This window comes from Sebastes fasciatus, chromosome 13 (assembly GCF_043250625.1).
Source record: "Sebastes fasciatus isolate fSebFas1 chromosome 13, fSebFas1.pri, whole genome shotgun sequence".
NCBI lineage: Eukaryota > Metazoa > Chordata > Actinopteri > Perciformes > Sebastidae > Sebastes > Sebastes fasciatus.
This window is the reverse complement of record NC_133807.1, coordinates 4,422,256-4,443,520: the sequence shown is the minus strand read 5'-3', so window position 1 is coordinate 4,443,520 and position 21,265 is coordinate 4,422,256. Positions and strand designations below refer to the sequence as shown.

General features: G+C 42.8%; 1 protein-coding gene and 1 long non-coding RNA gene across 2 annotated transcripts in view; one reads left to right on the top strand and one right to left on the bottom strand.

Annotated features, from left to right (window-relative positions):
* The window catches only part of rbfox1 (RNA binding fox-1 homolog 1), a 352,975-nt gene that overhangs the window by 308,479 nt on the left and 23,231 nt on the right, over positions 1-21,265 (bottom strand). The gene's annotated exons all lie outside the window — the stretch shown is intronic.
* Positions 17,057-21,265, top strand: part of LOC141781516 (uncharacterized) — a 130,825-nt gene continuing 126,616 nt past the window's right edge. Inside the window, exon 1 of the long non-coding RNA XR_012596884.1 lies at positions 17,057-17,157. This is a non-coding gene — a long non-coding RNA (uncharacterized LOC141781516). The remainder of the gene's footprint in view (positions 17,158-21,265) is intronic.

The window sequence follows — 21,265 nt, the reverse complement described above, 5'->3', positions numbered from 1 at the left end:
CTGCATGTTCCAAAACACTGTCCTGCACATATTTCAGAATAAAAGCCCTGTGTTAACAAATGAAGGAATTCTGTCCACAGAAAGAAAATGCTTGAGGGCTTTATTTTGAAATGAAAGCAGGAAGTGTTGATTTAAACCCCGCACTTTATTCATTCATGGAGCTCTGCAAGTCACTGCATGTTCTACAGCACTGTCCGGCACATATTTCAGAATAAAAGCATTGTTAACAAATGAAGGAATTCTGTCCACAGAAAAAAAAAATGCTTGAGGGCTTTTCTTTTGAAATGAAAGCAGGAAGTGTTGATTTAAAAATAAGTCTTTACTTTTTTTCATCTCCATAACATTTTCTACAGATATAGACATCGAAACTGTAGTAATGTTGCTGATATGATGTCAATATGCAGTCAATAGATCACTTTCACTGTCTGTTGTTGCTGTGAACTGCGCACGGCTCGCATCAAAAATAGGCAAGACCTCAAATCTCTAGGATAGACACAGCTGACCAATAGACAGACGATTTTGTGTGTGACTGCTCTAACCTGTTAACACGGACGCCAAAATAAAAAAAACTACAGGTAACGCAGCCGCCACTCGCTCCTGACGTTTCCAGTGTGACCGAGGCTTTAGGAGATATTTTTATTATCTGGAAAGGAAGGTTCATAAAATGAACCGGTGAACCAGTAGGTGTGATGTTATATACTGATAAAACATATAACTTTTGAAAAAATAATCTTAAAGGTCAGCTTGCTAGATTTGTTGGTTAAGTTGAGTAAGTGGATCTTGAGTTGACATTTACATTCAGAGTGCAGTACACAGTCTGAGAAACTACCATCTTCCTCTCACAAAGGGGTTGATAAAAGGCCAAAATCTGCACCAACTAATAAAACAGCTTATGTATTATTAGGACACTCTAAAAACAATAACCGCAGCAGTAGTTAAGTATCAGCTGCAACCTTCTGTGATTGACAGACAGAGTGAGATTTACGCTGTGAGAGATGATCAAATATTCCAGTAATGTGAATATAAAGCAGGGAGAGGTGGAGGAGGATGCTGTAACAGCGGAACCTCTGAGTTTTGATTTCATTGATGGCCATTTAGAAATGGAAACACAAGTGCAAACTTCCTTTTTTGAGATATGTTGAATATCCATACAGTTGTCCCATCTCTGTAATCCCACCTTCTCAACTTTCATGTCAGGAAAACAGTATTTATCCTCTTAGCTCACTGAAAAAAGGCACAGATCAAGAGCATAGAGGTGCTCTCTTTCCGGCTTGTATAAAGAGCGAGGAGAGGGGGGGAAACAATAGCAACATACAACACATATAAACAGGCGTAATAGGGTCACAGGAGATACAGTATGGGAGAGACAGGAGAGAGTGATAGATGAGGTTCATGTTCTAGTAGGAGATGAAACAGCCGCTGAGAGTCAGATGAAGTGTGGTGAGTCAAAAGAGCCATGGAGGGCGTTACGTGCCGTGCTGTGTTGCATGTGTGTTGTGTTTTTCTGCCCTTTCCTCTGTCTCCTCAGGTGCCGCCCTGTGCAGCTGCAGTGGATGAAGGTACGCAGCCTGCAGCTGATCAGCAATCAGGGCGGAGGATAATAGATTTGTCAATCACGGCGTTCTACGGTCTGTTATTTCTTTATAGCAGACAGTTGCTATGTATAACAGACCGTTGCTATGGACGCAGTTCTGATGTCGGACTCTGGTGAACCATTTGATTTCTTCAGTAAGTAGCCTTGTAATAAGCAGGATAATGTACAGCTAGCGGGTCATTGTTGTGAAAGAAACCCCTACAGGGTGAAGAGAGACGCGTCGGGGTCCACCCTTCTGCTCTGCGTCGGGGTGCAGCATCGCCCTGTCGGGATTTCTTTCACAACAATCGCTGTACATTATCCCTTACTTGTTATGCAACACAGCACAGGCCCGGATTATCCTTCACACCTGTTCTAGGTGATATAACAATCTAACCCAGTGCATCGCTCCACAACAGAGTGAGCATGTCTTTGCACTATATTGTAGGATGTGTTATACTGGTGCCTTTATTTAAAGGAACAGCTCCGGAGTGAGTAACGTTATTGACTTAAGCAGGAAAAGTTAACACAGAGTTTGGTTTGTCTTTTCATGGCTACTGTTGAAACATATAAATATGTAGAAACATATGTAGATATAAACGGCTCAGTCTAAGGTAACGAAAACACAATTTTTATTTTTTTATTTTTAGGTGATTGTACACTAAAGAAGACATGCTTATTACCTCCACCAAATCCACACCGGCGTTGGTTTGTCTGCCTGTCTGTCTGTCTGTTAGCAGGATTACTCCAAAAGTTTGTGATGGATTTGAATGAAATGTTTTGGTGGAATGGAGTGTAGCACAATGAACAATCCATTAGATTTTGGTGCCAATCAGGATCATGATCCGGATTCAAGAATGGTTTTAAGAATTCCGATCAGTCTGAGCATTAAGACCACAGAGTATAACACATTCGCAGTGTAGCTGATGACGCGTTGATGACGCATGACCTCGCCTCCTTCTGAGAGCAGAGAGATACGTGTGTGGATTTGTGGCGAGAATCCGAGGTGCGGCGGGAGCTGCTGTCCGTCCGCGGTGAGAATAGAAAAAGCGGTAGATGACAGGATGAGAGACAACGTAGTGTAACGTTAAACAGACATAACAAGGCTGCTGAATGAGAGAGGCATCCGCTGATACGTTACACGGAAACACACCGTGTTAAAAATAAACCGACCACCTCACGGTACCGCCAGCTGTGAGCTGTGATCTGTGATCTGTTTTTAAAGTCACGCGCCTTGTCGGAGGTCTGCGCTCTCCGAGTGCCATTCTAGTTAATATTATATTCCATTTCTGCCAATAGATCCCCCTAAATGTTACACGCTGTTCCTTTAACATGCAAAAGGTGATGCAAGATGACACATCTAGCAACGCCGTACGAGTCAAAACCACTGAGTGTTCGCAACCTAGGAGGACTAAATATAGGAATGGACAAAGGTCAAGCTCACAGTTACAACTCTGCTCTGACACCCTGTCCATCAGTCCTCCATTTATCTTAATTGGATGAGGTTATTATTCTCCAGATGGGTATGAGCCCACAGTATAACTTCCCCAGAATCCCACCCATGGAATCTGAGCCCACAGTTTTTCTCCATTTTTGTGTTCAGGACTTTTTTGGGCAGCCTGAAATCATTGTACTTACTTACCACAGCCTGTGGTGTACTGGCCATCTGGCATACCGGGACAAAGCCATCAAAAAGTTTTTAACGGGGAGTTCGGCCCCGTCTGTCTCTCTCCGGCCCTCCATATGTTCCTGTCATTCGGGGTGAGCATAAAAATCATGGATGTATTAAGAGAACTGAATACAGCGTTGGAGGCTGGGCCCCGGTCAGTCCTATGAAAGTTGCTCAGTGGCTGCATGAAGACAAAATGGCTCGACTTCCACCTGGAAAAGTACCCGGATCTTGGGCTACATGGAACATGCGCAGTAGCGTCCGCTCAGTCACACGACTCCGTCGCGGTATCCCATCCGTCGTCACTGCTTGCGCTCCAGCCTCGGTCTGGGTCTCATTCACATGAACGGAGGAAGGGAAATAACTCTAGATTCGGCTATTAGTGCGTTTTACAACTTTTAGGACCTAATGATTTAAATAAGGACTATTAGAGTGTTCGTACTGGGAAGTTGATTCACCTCAAAATAAATTATTCGCTGAGTTACAGACGTCTCTTTCCCAATGTAAGTCTATGGGAAAAAGTATTTTTGGGCCCAATGGCATCACGTGACGGACACGGAAGTTGTAGTACCGCCGTTTGACCACTACGAAAGTCGGGATCGACGACCGGCGCTCTTCCTGGGAGGGGGGGGGGCTTGATAAAAATGTCCTGTGTGTGTGTGTTCCAGGACTTGGCTCGCTGGCCAATCACAGCCAAGTAAGTTAATTTGTGCTCACGACATAGGCTCCACCGTAGCCTACTGCGTTGCTCTACTGTTGCAGCCGTAAAGCTGTGGATACATTGTTACGAACGACTCGTTTCCCTATCAGAATTTGATCAATTCGGTCTGACAACATTTGGAAAGTCTGGAAGAAGACGACGCACGATTGAATTATTTTATCACCATTCAAGTTAGCATGAACCGGAAGTTAGCCGGCTCGGCCAGAAGCCTCCGATGCGCATGCTGCAAAAGCATAAAAGCAATAAATATCTAATCAACCCTCATCTGCGATTGGGCGTGGTTTCAGAGCCTTCAGCGGACTAACATTTTATTTACTTGGCAATATTTTTAATCATTCAAATTAGGCTGGGTGGTTAAAGCTGTAGTAGGCGAGATTGGAGCAAAAATAATTTTAAAAAGCTATTTTTATGAAACGATCGCTATATCGTGACAGTAGTACATGAAACAGGTAACCTGAAAAAAATCATGTGCCTCTGTGTCCTCCGGTGCTCCTAACGGCATCTGCAAGATTTCACAGACCGGAGGAAAACAAGCAGTCGGAGCAGATCTGAGGTCTGCTGTCCAGCTGCCGTCTATGAGAGCCGGCTGTCAATCACTCGCAAACTTTGACCAAACGGTCAAACTAGGCAGCGCTGATCAAATATGAATCAATATTCTGTTACGTTAATGACTATTTCTCTCCTCAGATGTTTTCAGAATCATCTTGTAGTGTACTGTTTAGCTGTAAAATGAGAAAGTTTGTGACGCCGCCGCCATTGTGAAATCTGTTGAAGGAACGCCAAGTTCTGGTCACATGACCGGAGCACAGCCAATAGGAACGCTCTCTTTCTGAAATGACCTGTGATTGGTCAAAGTCTCCCGTCACGGGCTAGATTTTCTAAAGCCTGAAAACAGCCATGAGGAAGAGCAGAAGTCTAGTTTTCTCTCAGAACACTTGAATTACAATATGCTGAAAGGTTATTATGGAATTTTTGCCCAATGATGCCAAAAACATACTGACTACTGCCACTTTAATAACACATTTTTCTGTGGTGTGACAAACTCTGAACACATATTTATTTTTGCTTTACCCGGACTTTAACATCTCCTATGTTGTTATGTATGTTGCTATATTCGAGCACCTTTGTGTAATTACAGAAAGGGCCACCTTTGACTTTATTCGATTAATATGCAGATAAGATCCTATTCCTGAGCCAAATGAGAGACTGAAGGGCAGAATGTGCAGGTCATAGGCTGGAGTGGGCGGAGAGGTGAAATGAAAGGGAAACCTCTGAACGAGGGCATGTGTTTTGAGCTGAACAGTCGAGCAGACGGCTTTGTGCTGGTTCGATGCCGGTCCTCTTGTCTGCCAGCTGGATGAGCGTGTGGCGTGTGTCCCTCACACTTACAGTGGGACTGCAGTGCAGAGTGTGTTTATGTACATGAGCGCATGCATGCAGCTTATGATTGCAGCCTGCAGCTATTTTCTAAAACACAATGGTGCAGGAGCAGTAATTATTTTTAGTCTTGAATTGCTAATATACTTTTAATTGCTTGCCATTTCCCAAGGAAGGTTTTTTTTTTTTTTTTTATCTCTCCCGACGTGATGCCAGAAAAGCGTTAATCATTTGGCCAAGGTTGAAAATGCCAAGAGGATTTTACAGTGAAGTGTTTCACTGCACTGTGCAAAATACAAGTGACCAACCTTAATGAGGTCCTCAATGATGTAAATCCATCATCACCGTCACAGACTGAGAAGAAATGTGGCTTCTGCTATGCTGTCTAGTAATGTTAAAATACCGTTTTCCTCTTTATTAAAGCTGCTTATCTGAAAATCCTCCAGATATCCATATAGTCTTTACAATGTCATTCAAATGAAGTGGACTTCTGAAGCTAATATTTGTGGATTCTCAGTCAAAGCATCTGTCGATCCATCCAACAGGTAACCTATAAATCAAAGCAATCCATCAAAGCTAGAGCACATCTCATCATGTGACGATATCTGCACATGTCGGCAGGTAAGTAACAACAGACAGCAGTAAATAAATGCCAAAGATATGTTTGAGACCATTTAGGAATCATGTCATTAATGTTGTGTCTTATAGATTTCCGTTGTGTTTTCTGCTGTGTTACTGTACGCTGAAAAAAAAAAACCCTCAATATCAGTCAATATGACTGATCGGATTATCAAACTCTTAAATATTGATATCAGGATTGGCCTCTAAAATCAATTATCAATCATAAGTTTCAGAAGAAGTCTGATGTGTGTGACGTGATGTGGGGCGGCTGTGGCTCAGATGTAAAGCGGATCGCCCACCAATCGGAAGGTCGGTAGTTCGATCCCCGGCTCCTCCAGTCCACATGACGAAGTGTCCTTGAGCAAGATACTTAATATTGATATCAGGATTGGCCTCCAATATATACATATATATATATACAGTATATAGAGGAAAATGAGCAAAAAAAACAACAACTGAAAATCAACTAAATAAATAAATAAATATAAAATAAATGAATAAACCACAAAATTGGAATTATAAAATTTCATATTTAAAAGTCAGTGCTTGTGTTTAGACGTCTTTGGTCACCAGCCCAAAATTTGAACCTGAGGAACTACACCTAAATTACTTTGAAATCACAACTCAGGACAAGAAGAGAAAGAGGGACAAAACTAGACATCGCCTGCTGCAGGGGCATCCTCAAGTCCAACACATTGGAGATGAAACCACTGGACCCTGCAGTTTTCATTTTCACATGCCACCATGTCACCTTTCTCTTCAGGTCCACGACACAGACACCATATTGTTTTCTCTTTCTTTGCCTTTTACCTCTGTTACTGACATTCCTTACATTGTTTTGCTGTATTTCTCTTAGAGACAAAGTTTCGTCGCTCACTGATTCTCAAGAGACTGTTTGACTTAACGGCCACAGGTGTCGATGTTATCAAGCAATTTCTGATTCTTACATAGAGTCCCTTTAAATATTCTGTTTTTCTTGATAATTATCTATCTGTCTATATATAAACATATTGTGACAACATTTTTGGCCATATCGTCCAGCCCATCTACACCTCTATTTTTTTAAGTCTATTTGTTTACATCTTGGCAAATGTGCGCCATAAAATGTCATGGTGCATAACCCATTTCTGTTCACATGGTTGTACAGACAATAATCACTGGGTTACTGTTGACACTGAAAAAAAACCCAACACAAAGCACACACAAAACTGAATATTCAGTCAATCAGATCAGTCCCGGTCAGACACTGATTCTGTCTGACGTACGTACAATTCAGCATGAACATAATATAACAGCACTAGTCTGTTCCTCCACCAGTACCTGTCCAATAACGTCCTCACATCCAGGCAGCCGCTCTGTGCTGGAGGAGTTTGTTCGGGAGAATGTGTGTGTGTGTGTGTGTGTGTGTGTGTGTGTGTGTGTGTGTGTGCTACCTGGTCATGTCTTCAGATGGGAAACAGCATCCTGCCACTGCGCCCATCTATCAGGTCCAAATGAGATGTCAGGGGTCAACTGCGACGCAGAGCATCGCATCGCCCCTTCTTCCACAAGCTGCCTATTTGTCACCACAAATGAGGAAAACAGCGTTCTCTGGGGGTCCTTGACACAGACACACACACACACACACACAGACTCACAAACACACATTAATTAGGCTGCCCACACATGGCTGAGCGTCTGCCGTGAAGGCTGAGACACACACACACACACACACTTAGCTCTTTAGATGGGATGTGAAGAAGACAGAACACACATTATTTGTTTGTTTGTTTTTAACTCCCAGCTCTCCCAGCTCCACGTGTTTCTGAGTCATGTCGGCATTAGGGTGTGATGGTATTAGCTTGTATTTGGCCATTGTTTCGTTCATGACCATACTCATACAAAATGCGCTTAAAGTGTAAAAATGATGCTGCTTCCTGATGAGGCTCCGCTGAGCAAGCCAGCCTCACACCAGCATGATGAGGTCTAGCATTATTCGCCTTATTCCTAGTCCCACAACACCTCGCGCTAGTGAGTGCTGTTAAGCTCCAATCAATGAAGTGCAACACTTCTTCGGATGTTTCAAATTAAACGTCTGCCAAAAATGAGAGCCGCTGGAAGGCTTTTAATGTGAAACAACTGCAGGAACAGCAATAAAAAAAAGAAGCAAAATTGGTAAATGAAAATAGTTTTTCTGTTAGAAAAGAGCGAGAGCAGCAAAGTGGTGGGTATGACATGACTCCGTTCTTGTACTGATGGAATTAGTGCGTGGCAATCCATATGACAAAAAATAATACACGACCTCCTCTCCAGGCCTAAACAGATAGAGCCAGAGCAACACAACCTCCTCTCCAGGCCTAAACAGATAGAGCCAGAGCAACACAACCTCCTCTCCAGGCCTAAACAGATAGAGCCAGAGCAACACAACCTCCTCTCCAGGCCTAAACAGATAGAGTCAGAGCAACACGACCTCCTCTCCACGCCAAATAGATAGAGGCAAAGCAACATGACCTCCTCTCCATGCCAAACAGATAGAGCCAGAGCAGCACGACCTCCTCTCCAGGCCTAAACAGATAGAGCCATAGCAACACGACCTCCTCTCCATGCCAAATAGATAGAGCCAGAGCAACACAACCTCCTCTCCACGCCAAATAGATAGAGGCAAAGCAACATTACCTCCTCTCCATGCCAAACAGATAGAGCCAGAGCAGCACGACCTCCTCTCCAGGCCTAAACAGATAGAGCCATAGCAACACGACCTCCTCTCCATGCCAAACAGATAGAGCCAGAGCAGCACGACCTCCTCTCCAGGCCTAAACAAATAGAGCAAGAGCAACACAACCTTCTCTCCACACCTAAACAGATAGAGCCAGAGCTCTACTATAATATATACTGGAAAAACAAAGTTCAGAAACTTGTGTTTGGTGGATTATTTCTCTGTTGTTACAATGCTAATGGTCATTGTATTTTACATGGTTGGAAAGCCTGTTTATTTACCTTCGCAATGATGTTCAACTTGTAAGGATCATGCATTTGTGGGATGAGCAGCACAGCTGATTATGTGGGTAGCGCCCAAGAAAAACTTGCCAAAATGCTCTGCCAATGGTAAACAGTGTATTCTCATAAGGCTGCCAAGAAGCCTGCAATGACTGCCCTTCACCGTCAGGCCCGTTTGCGCTGGTGTCGACAACACAGACAATGGAACCTGAACATGTGGGGGAATGTCATGTTCAGTGATTAGTCCAGGTTCTGTCTGCGAAAGTTGGATGGCAGGGTCAAAGTATGGAGACGACGTGGAGAACGCTATGCTGATTGTTGCACCGATGGAGTAAGAGCTTTTGGTGGGGGCAGTGTCATGGTGTGGGGCGGCATCTCCCTCACTGGCAAAACAAGGCTTGTCATCATTGAAGGCCATCTCAATGCAGTGAGATATCGGGATGAGATTCTGCAGCCAGTGGCGATCCCATATCTCCACAATCTGGGACCTAACTTCATCCTCAAAGATGACAACGCTCGCCCCCACAGAGCCAGGGTTATCACAGACTACCTCCACACTGTGGGAGTAGAGAGAATGGAACGGCCTGCCAAGAGTCCACACCTCAACCCAATTCAACACTTGTGGGATCAGCTTGGGCGTGCTGTACGTGTTAGAGTGACCAACACAACCACGCTGGCTGACCTGCAACGAATCCTGGTTGAGGAATGGAACGCCATCCCACAGCAACGTGTGACCAGGTTGGTGACCAGCATGAGGAGGAGGTGCCAGGCTGTTGTGGCTGCGTATGGATCTTCTACCTCTACTGAGGCTCCTGACGGTGTATTAAATTAATAAAGTGTAAAATTTTCAATATGTCTTGTTTGTTCCTTGTTACTGATAGAGAGTTCAATCATCCAATCCACCAAACAACTCAAAACAAGAGTCAACACCAACAGGAGAATACACTGTTTACCATTGGCAGAGCATTTTGGCAAATTTTTCTTGGGCACTACCCACATAATCAGCTGTGCTGCTCATCCCACAAATTCATGATCCTTACAAGTTGGACATCATTGCGAAGGTAAATAAACAGGCTTTCCAACGATGTAAAATACAATGACCATTAGCATTGGAACAACAGAGAAATAATCGACCAAACACAAGTTTCCGAACTTTGTTTTTCCAGTTTATGTGTTTGTCTTGCAGGATGAGAGTATCAGGCAGTTCTTGGAGGAGGGCACAGTCTAGTCTCAAGATTAAAGACGAAAGTGGCAGCTGCAGTGTGGACCAGACGAGAGGAGGAGCTGATGTATATGACTCCCATAATCTATTTGGGGTGTAAGAAAATAAGATATTATGTTCTGCGATACTGTATAGATTCTCCAAAACACTGTATTGATATTTAATTACCCTCTGACGGCCCGCCGTTGGGCCTATGTCATACTAGCTTGTCGACGGAGGAGGCTACACAACACTCCAAAGTTGCCCTAAATTTTGGCGAGGAAAAACTGGCATGCCGATTTTCACAGGGGTCCCTTGGCCTCTCACCTATGTGAATGTAAATGGGTTCTACGGGTACCCACGAGTCTCCCCTTTACAGACATGCCCACTTCATGATAATCACATGCAGTTTGGGGCAAAAAATAGGCCGTTTTTTTGCATGCAGTATAAATGTGTTGTTTTTTACCTATTCTAAAATGGTTTCTTTCTGGTGTGTTCTTTATACTATAACAGTTTTCCTAAAATTGAATTAAAAAAAAAAATTGTATCGCCACATTCTTGCCAATACACAGCCCTATAATCTATTGAATACAGAATAAAGGTGAAATGACCAAGGCCCAGCAGATGGAACTAAACCTTGAAGAGACAGCTGGTGACCATGATGCAGCTCTTCTGATGAAGACAGTACAGCTGCAGTAGCAACACTGGTAAAACTATACAGACATCCTGTTTTTTTCCCCCACCTCATTTCAAGAAAAAAAATTAACTTGTTTACATCTACCCTGATAGTCTTATTTTTTTTTGTCATTCGCAGAGGAGGCCAAAGCTCTCTTGAGTTATGTTTATTTCCCGTTCTAGAATATAAATATAAATATATAAAATAGAGAAAATATAAATAAGAAACATATATAACAGCAGTGCAAATAAAAATGCTGAAAAATAGGATCTATGCAAATGATATAACTGCAGGCATTTATAAAAATGCAAGAATAGTGTAAAATCAGAAAATTAGTTTAAATGTTCTCTATAAATAAATGCAGTGTTAATGCCGGAGTAAACCAGATTATTGCACAGCTGAATGAATGCACAAAATGATTGCACTGTTAAGTCAGTATTGCACAGTTGAAGATATAATTAATTATGCAGTTATAGCTCCTGATAGGGGTAAAAACTAAAAAATATATGTTGTATGTATATATTTACTGTAGACTGGACAAGGGTATATTTGATCCTAAATGCAATCTATTTACTTTATGTCGGTGGCGTCTGTATGACAATGAAGTAGAATAAATTAAATGTCAGTTTGAGTAGATTACAGGTAAATGTTTGTAGTCGCGCGGAACTGACATCGGATCGTGTTCCATAACGAACACAAAACGGCGTTGCACTTCGTCAGTGAGGGCGGCTGGTTGAGTCTGCATCGATGCCGGCTCGCTGTTGGAGGGTTTTATAACCCACATCCACTCCCCAGTGATTGGTTTGGAATGGCACTTAATATGGCGGACCATATGGAGTGGGTAGGGAGAGGGTGTATGGGGTGGTTTGGAATTGGGCCGTAGTCATAGTAAGCCACTGAGTGCACATGCACATACACTATGTGCAACACGCGAGTGCTGCAGTACAAAATGACTCAGAGTTCAGTCACCCAGTTTAGCACCAATTGCTAAACGGTTGCCACAACAGTGTCAGCGAGGCTCACGTTTGGTCTTTAGTGCACAGCAGTCAAGACAACTAAAACAGTCAGCTGGTCAGTTTGCAACTCTGTGGCGGCGTCATGGAGTAGTCCTGTGATGATGCACTTTGGTTGACCAGCCTCAAAAGTATGCAAGTAAATAAAGTTAAACAACTAAAGAACTGAGTAAGCACCGAACAAAGTCAACTACTGTTCGGTCTGCAAGTCAATATTGGAGAGCAGCATCGGTAATCGATCGGTTACTTTGTGTGTTATTGTGTGACTTTGGTGTTTTAAAGGGTTAGTTCAGATTCCATAGGGTCTCACGCACACACACATATCCGGAACACTGCGGTGTAGAGACTTACTTTAACTTGCAGCTGCTTCGTCACCATCGTAGCTTTCTAATGAGGCATCGCACGGGTGCGATCGTATTCCTTTCAGACAGTTTGTAATCCAGCTTGGAACAATAGTGTTTTTTCCAGAGACTTCATAAAAGTAATAATTCCAACAATGAAAGTCTTCTGTGAGTATTTATTCATTTATCTGTGTTAAAAGGAGTTGTGGTTGTTGTTAGCCGTTAGCTAAGATTTTAGCCCGTGATCCAGTAGGTCGGGTCTGCTGAGGAAACAGAGGCTGTGCTGCTGTGTGCGTAACAGCGTCAGAACTCAGAGGCAGTGCGCAGTGGAATAAAACGCCATTCACTTCATCCTAGTGTCAGTAGATCCATTCTATTTTAGTAGCAACCGAAATAACCAGTGGAACATCGTGAGTGTAATAATAACTAGAATGGCACTCGGAGAGCGCAGACCTCCGCCAAGGCGCGTGACTTTAAAAACGGATCACAGCTCTCAGCTGGCGGTACCGTGAGGTGGTCGGCTAGTTATTAACCCGCTGTGTTTCCGTGTAACGTATCTGCGGATGCCTCTCTCATTCAGCAGCCTTGTTATGTCTGTATAATGTTACATTACGTTTTCTCTCATCCCGTCATCTACCGTTTTTTTGTTTGTCACCGCGGACGGACAGCAGCTCCCGCACCTCAATGTCTCACCATACATCCACACACGTATCTCTCTGCTTTCAGAAGGAGGAAGGAGGTGGGGTCACGCCTCATCAGTTACACTGTGCATGTGTTATACCCTGTGGTCTTAATGCTCAGGCTGATCGGAATCCGTAAAAAAAATTCCTGAATCTGGATCATGATCCAGATCGCCACCAAAATCAAATGGATTGTTCATTGTGCCACACCCCACCCCTCCAAAAAATGTCATTCAAATCCAACATGAACTTTTGGACTAATCCTGCTAACTAACAGACAGACAGACAGACAGACAGACAAACCAACGCCGGTGACCTCCTTTTATTACCTCCTTCCAAGGCCAAAGGCCAATGAATAATGCTCAAATAATGTCTAGATTATCATTTGTGCACTTGGATATGTAAGGCAAGGCAGGGCGCACTGTGCGATCCATGGATACATGACGTTTTTACACACTTATTTGTCCGCTTGACATGCAAAGGAACAGGAAGAGCGAAGGAAAAAAAAAAAAAAAAAAGACCGCTGTGCAGTGGACGGCACAGGGAGAGACACTTTGGAGAGGTGACCGCTGCTGCTGCACGCACGGGAACAGCTGTTGATTTTGAGACTTTTTTTATTTTATTTTTGTTTCTTTAAAAACGGGCATCAAGGCGTAGATACAGCACACAAGAAGCCCTGCACTTATTCTGGAAAGTGAAGACGAAGGAGAATCTGGAGGAGAAGAAGAAGAAGAAGAAGAAGAGGTGGCTTATCAAGAGGGAATTGATCCATCTGATAATTTGGAAGCGGCTTCCATTTATGTTCAGTATATTTTAAATCAAAATCAAAATCTATACATGGATAGTATATATATTTGTACATTTGGTCTTTATTTGGGCAGAGAGAGTGTTTTATGGTTTTATTCAAGGTATCAGATGATATTCTAAAACACTGTGGCTATCAAGCAATCTCATACAGTATATCCTCATATACTGTGTGAGATGTGAACCACTCATTCCGACCAGTCTAGACATATTTGAGTAACTTGTCGGAAAATTGAGAAACAAGCTCTTTCTGAATCAATTCGTGTCCAGTCGTATCCGATGGTTTAAAGTTATATGTGAAGTGTCAAGGGAGAAAACATGTTAATCTCTTGGGCAACACAGCAGGAAGCTGGCAGATTGGACCTGTCGAGCACCGAGAGCGTTTCTAATAGCTACTAAAATCCACATTGGATATTTGTGAATTGGTTGACATTAGGGATGCTCATTTTGAACATTTTTCTTAACTGATAACCGACCTTCGTTAACCGATTATTAACCGTTAACTGACAAGATTTGTGCCTCGCATGCAGCGGTGTACCAGCTGGGACGGGAGTCCGGGAGCGTTAATTTAGCAGCTACGATGCTGCGTGTAGTGTCGCGGACATGCAGCCACTTTCCCAGTAAAAGTCTCCACCGCACATTTAGTTTAGTTTAGCAGGTTGTCAGCTGTGTGTCTGCCCGGCGTAACTTTAGCGAGTGGCCAACAAACAGTGTGTGTATTTGTGCTACGTTAGCAGCTCTAGCATTGCCGGAGGCTTCGTGCTCGCCGCCGCACACGTAGTCTGAGTAACTTTAGCGAGTTTCCATCAGACCGTGTGTGTGTGTTGGCGGTGAGTGTGAGGTTGTTGGTGGCTGTTAAAGTGGACCAGCTTTTCTCCTTAAAGAGACGTGCCGCTCCTCTGAGCCGCTCAGCTTCTGAATGAATTATTAACATTCCTTTTAACCGTTTTAACCGATAGCGGTAATCGGTTAAAATGCTTAATGTCGGTGGATGGGTTAAATTTGGACATCCCCAGTTGACATTACGAAACAGGAAGTGGGATTCCCAAACCTCCGAAGAGAAGCTTGACACTTATACTCAAGAGGTCTGTACATACTGTGTGTGTGTGAGTGTGTTTAAGTATGCATGGTACTGTATAAAGTCTAGGTGTATCACGCAGATGAAGCAGAACCCCAGAACTAAATGGATGTGTCTGCTTGAAGAGGGCTCACTTATTTACTGGGTGGATTTCAAGGTGTCAGCCTTCAGGCTAGCTGAGTAAGAGTCTTAGGGAGATCAGGCACTCAAACGCAAACACACACACACACACACACACACAGCCCCGTATTATAAGTGGTCTCTGCTGGCAGAGACACTGAGCTTCTGTTTGTAACACAGCAGAGCCCTTTGATGTGCAGTGCCATTTTGAATGCTGCTATTCTTTTCCCTGTTCTCTCTTTCTCTGCACACACACACGGAGAGCCAGTTGAGGGAGACGTCCAAGTTATCTAATGTGTTCAGTGCATGTTGGGCTGCCAGACGCCATCTGGACAGAGTCCGTTCCTAACCAAAGACCAGCCAGGATGCAACATCAAACGGCATGTAAAACCCTCTTACTGGATGCCCAGCTTAATTTGTGTGTGTGTGTGTGTGTGTGTATGTGTGTGTGTGTGTAGAAAACATATGTGCTGAGATTTGCCAGTCACACTCGGTAGTTCATTCAGAATGACAGAAAAATGTGTTGGAAGTTAAAAAATAAGTCGACCTAGTGGCAGGTATACCTGGGTCGAGCCATGCAACACTTTTCACAGTAAAAGCAGGATTTCTGTCCATTTGTGATGTCACAAATATACAATATTTAGACCCTTTACGCAATTTTAAACATAAACATTCTAAATGTGTCCCAGTTTATTCCTGGTTGCAGTGTATGTGAATGTCATCAGTTGACAGGAAGTACGCATGGATCCAAGCTGTTGCCTAGCAACGCAATCCTGTTGCAATTCCGTTAAAATGCACTAAAACGGAGCGTTTAAGACAGCGGGTAAATATAGGCATATTCAGGCCGACAGTATGACGCGAATAAAGGATTTTTTTTAACATTACAGCATGTAAACATGTTCTAGTAGAAACACAAAATACAAGTATGAACCTGAAAATGAGTACGATATGGGACCTTTAAAAAAAATTAAATACTATCAAACAATATTTACGCCACCACTGCAGACTTTATGTCCAGATTAAAATGTGCACTTGAAAACACATACACATCGTCAATTTTTGCAAAGAGCTTTCATCAACCACCTATTCCAAAGCCCGTCATGTCCAAAAACACATCCAGCTACTCATAGTTCCATTCCCGGTTCCTGATGTGCATTTTTCCATTCTTTCCATGTTGAAGCTCTTACTTAGAGTGATTGAGGGTACTGTGCAATTTTTATTGGGCTCCAATGGCCCCCTCATGCCAAACAACCTGCATGGGAATGAGGAATGCACCAAAAGCTGCACCTGAGCATCCAGCAATTCTAGGGTGAGATAGAGCCACTTTTACAAGATGAAACAGGCGGAGGTTTCATAATACACTATTTTTTTTTTTTCCCAGCCTCCTTTTCTCAGGAAGACTAATGTTCCCTTTCAAACGCATTAGCATTTTGATAAGCCCAGCTGAAGACCTCTCTCCCTCTCCCTTCTCCCTCTCCTGCCGGAGCGATAAGGAGGTGCAGTCCGGCTTTATGACAGCATGGAGTAATTGGAACGCAGCATGGGAGAAGTCAGCGTTTAGAGAGGAGGGAGGGAGGGAGGGAGGGAAAGAGAAAAAAGCTCTTTCAGGTGGATAAAGTTTGCTGATTCAGTAAGTAAGGAAATGAAGAGAGTGAATGAAAGAGTGACACAGACTATGTATGACACTGTGGCGAAAGAGTGGCAGAGTGAGAGAGAGGGATGTATATAAAAAGGGCAGCTGATTCAGTCACTTGCTGATATAAGGAGTTCACTGGCGGTGGCTGTCAAACCCCTCAGGCTCAGTTCGCCTGCGGAGAGCTTTCTGCCCATTGAAGGTAGCTCTGCACTAATTATGTAAAGATGCGTGAAAGGCGAGCATCAGCGCTAGCTTTTTTTTCCTCTGGTGTCAGGTCTTGATGCGTATAATCCCGACAGCACAACCTATGTTACTTCCTTTTGCTAAGCTTTTCTGCATGCACTGCAAGTGGTCATGGGAGCACAGACTGACACCTGGCCTGGCAGCACAGGTCAGTAACCTTTGTACAACTGGAACGTCAGGACGTTCTCATCCATCGGATGGAAGTACCGATCATCATCATGTTGATTACTGTTTAATGAGTTATTCACCTCTGTTCCTAGTAAACTCACAAGCTATAGGTTGGCCAAAGGCCTAGCAAGGAGGTTATGTTTTCACCGGCATTGGTGAGTGTGCCACAATAAACAATCCATTAGATTTTGGTGGCGATCCGGATCATGATCCGGATTCAGGAATTTTTTTAAGGATTCCGATCAGCCAGAACATTAAAGGTCCCATATCATGCTTATTTTCAGGTTCATACTTGTATTTTGTGTTTCTACTAGAACATGTTTACATGCTGTAATGTTCAAAAAAAACTTTATTTTTCTCATACTGTCTGCCTGAATACACCTGTATTTACCCTCTGTCTGAAACGCTCCATATTAGTGCATTTCAACGGAATTGCATGGAATTGCGTTGCTAGGCAACAGTTTGGGTCCATGTTTACGTCCCATCAGCTTATGTTATTTACATACACTGCAACAGGAAATAAACCGGGACACATTTAAAATATTCACAATCCAAACGGCTTGTTTCGAACGCACAACTTCTGAATATGGGCTGTGTGTATTTCTCCATATATTGAGCGTTTTGATAGTTAAACAGTATTTATATAGCACTTAAACCTGCTTTATAATATAAAAGACATGAATTTTTACAATATGGGACCTTTAAGACCTCTGGGTATAACACAGGCACAGTGTAACTGATGACGCGTTGATGACGCATGACCCCGCCTCTTTCCTTCAGAGAGAGGGACAGAGAGAGAGCGGGGGGGGGGAATTACATTTGAGTTGGACCAAAGCACACTTGGTGATTATTGGAAAGAGTAACGACGACGGTTTAGGTGAGTTTTATTTTGTTTCTGTCCAGTTTGAATGAAGTGTTTTACGATGCTCCGCTACATACAGCTGATCTTAACATAAACAAAAATACACGTGGATGATGGAGCAAGCTGAACGGAGAGGGGGGGGGGCCATCGTACTCGGGCACCTTGGCGGAGGTCTGCGCTCTCCGAGTGCCATTCTAGTTGGTTATTGTAATCATTCCTCTGCTCCGTGCGTCCCTTCCTAATGTGAATACGATGGACTGCATACATACTCTACCAATGCTTTCTGGCGTGTCCTGGTGGCGTGGAGGTTTAAGGCGGCAATCACAAAAACAATTCACATAATATTTATATATTTGCAGTATTATTATTATCATGTCATGGGTGTCTGTGGTGACATTCCTGGAAAATTACAGTTTTTCTCCACATTATACAAACTTAAAAAAAATTGAATTATGCACACAATTCTGAAAATTTGAAGAGTACAGAACAAGATGTTTCTGAAAACATTTAAGGAGAGTAATAGGCATTACAGTTACAGAATCTTGAGTAAGTTTTGATCAGCACTGCCTAGTTGACAGTTTGATCGGAGTTTGCGAGTTTCGCGAGCAGTTGAAAGCTGCTCAGAGACTCCATCAACACTCAACATAACGTCATCTAGGCATAAATACGGCAGCAACGTTGTTGTAAACGGATCAAAATTGTGCTGAAATAACTACATAATGATGCTGATTAGTAAAAAGTCTGAATTCGTGCTTTGTCAGGTCTATCCGCAAGACGACAAGCAAACAACTTTTAAAATGCTTGTTTTCTGAATGGAGTTCGGATCGATCAGTGCCAGGCTATGCTAACATCCTAGCTGCTCCATTAACACTCCATCTAGGAATAAATACGGCAGCGGGAATATCTCAACGCTGATAAACTTTCGCGACGTATGTATATATTGAACACCACTTATATGATGAATGCTTTGATACACATGCTTTAATAAAAACCTGAAATACTTTTAACCTTGCATACTGTATGTCATGCTAATACCTTTTCACCTTGTATACAATGTACAATATACTGACTGGTAAATGATACCATTTACTATTAATGAATGTCATTTGCTTCATTATAAGTTGTCTTTCAATCAAATATTAAGATATAAGTGGAAAAAACTGTTTACAAATCATAATAGACACGACCTCTGTCTATTTGTGTAACAATTAAGCCACAAATTCACATACTGACTATATACGGTCCAGCCGTATACTGAAATATGTCAGGGAGGAAGATCTCCTCAATGTCCTGAGACCAATCAAAGCTAGAAAACTGACTGCACGTGATAAAGCTTTATGTAAGTATACTTATTTGAGAGTTGTAAAAACTTTGTGTGCAAGTGTGGAAAAATAAAAACACTACATCCTCACTACATGTGAGATAATCTGAATTGTAAAATTTTTGTTTTTTTGCAAAATATGGATTGAAAAAGCTTTGTAATGTCAAAACATGATAGCAGGCCTAATTGCTATTTTGTGTCTTAAATCCAGCTGAAAATGATTCCTGACCCGCCTCCCAGAGCTGAGCCAGAAAGCCCTACAGCCACACCCAGAAGAATGATGAAAAGTGTAATGCCATGCAGAGACCATTCATCCTCAAGTATTTGTGAGAAAATGTCTTGGATGAATTTGTAAAAATGTTATATTTTCTAATCATTACTCCCCTCAAACCCCACTTTTGATATTTATGAGGGGAGATCAGTGCTTCAGTTCAACATGGGGCCCTTTGATAAATATCAACTGTAGGGTGCCGGTGATATATTTTGGTCAGAGGTCAGGCTCTTTTTTGTGTGCTACTAACTAGCGGCTTGTCCCACGTGTGTTTTATAAAATGACTATATCGGCAACATCGACTACAAATTGTCATGTAATGTTTTTAAGCCATCCCCGCCGGCATGAGACTTGCTTTGGCATTTCAAACTAGTTGGTTAAAGTGAATACCGTTGGATACTGTTTGGTTAAATTTAACTTGTGATTAAAATAATTCCAACAGAAACCACTAATGAATATAAGCAAGAAAGTTTTAATGCAGACATATACTGCAGGGACTACAAGAATCATCATATTGGTGTGATTGAATGCATCAAAAGGTGAAATCGAGCATTTATGGAGTGCTTAGAGGATATTTGAAAATATTATATATTATTTTTTGGCCATATCGCCCAGCCCTACTACTAACCCAAGTCAGTAAGACAGTACTGCTTCCCCAACTATTAAAAACCTATCTTGGTAGCAGGTAGATCCTTGCTTTTACTTTGAATTCCTCTGAAATATTTCCACTCTACCCATAAGCCAGGTGTATGCATCAAACCAGTCGCACGATAAACCGTTTAAAGCAATGCTAGCCAACTGAGACCTGCCAGCGATGGTGAACCGGTCGGCTGGCATTAACTTTGGCTGGCTGGGTCGTTTGCTATCACTGGCGGGCCCCGGCTGGCTGACACCACCCGGCTCCAACCGGCCGAGCCACCCGCCACCACCCGGGCACCCGCCAGCTGACGTAGTCACCCAGAGCCATTCCGAATGACTCGGAGTGACCATGTTGGCCAATATTTATTATATTTGTTTATTATGTATTTGTTTATTCAGTTAAGACACACTCACTGCCGTGTAAAATACACCGTTATACGTTGATTTGGAAAGAAAACAAACAAACGTTGCACCAAATAAACTTAAAGATTGATTGCGTCATTTTTTTTAATGATATCGCGATAATATTATCATGATATTTTTTGCCATGATAATCAGATTGGGGAAAAATTGATATCGTGACAGCCCTAATCAGATGCTGATCTTCCCGGATGTCTGATGCTGCCTTTAAACCATTTTAAGATGTTCCTGATGGTTGATGAAACGTGTCTGCCATCTGAGGTTGAGGATGATCAACTTCCAAGCGTACCATATATCGTTGCGTGTGGTATGAGTCTTATTTATTTTTTTAATGACATTTTTGGCTTTTTAAATTTGTCTGATCATTTTGGCTGTGTGGATGCATATGGCATACATTTTGGCACGAGTGTGAGGGTTTTTTAAATGTTTGTTTATATGTTTGCAACCTTCTACTGCCTGAACATCAGCTATCCAGCAGAACTGGGAGCAACTCTTGAGTTCTTGCACAGGTAAGACTTAAAGTGTAATTATTCTAAGTCATTCCATCTTCAAACAAAGAGTGGTGGTGTGGACAGACGTCCATTTCAATCTGCTCTGTCCACAGTCGTGCACTCCACACTGCAGAAGAGTTAGTTTAGCTCTGAGAATATCTAGTGAATGGACGTTTGTGCAGAAATAACTGCTGCAGCTCCTCCAGACCAACAGAGGTTTCCCGTGTCTTGTGAAGTGACGGGGCTCCGCAGAGAGTAACGTTATCGTCTCCGACCAAAACTCCGGTGTCTCCCCTGTTCCCTCCGGCCGCGGTCGGGAGGCTGAGGCAGGAAAACACAGTATTAGCATTGATTCATGGAGAGA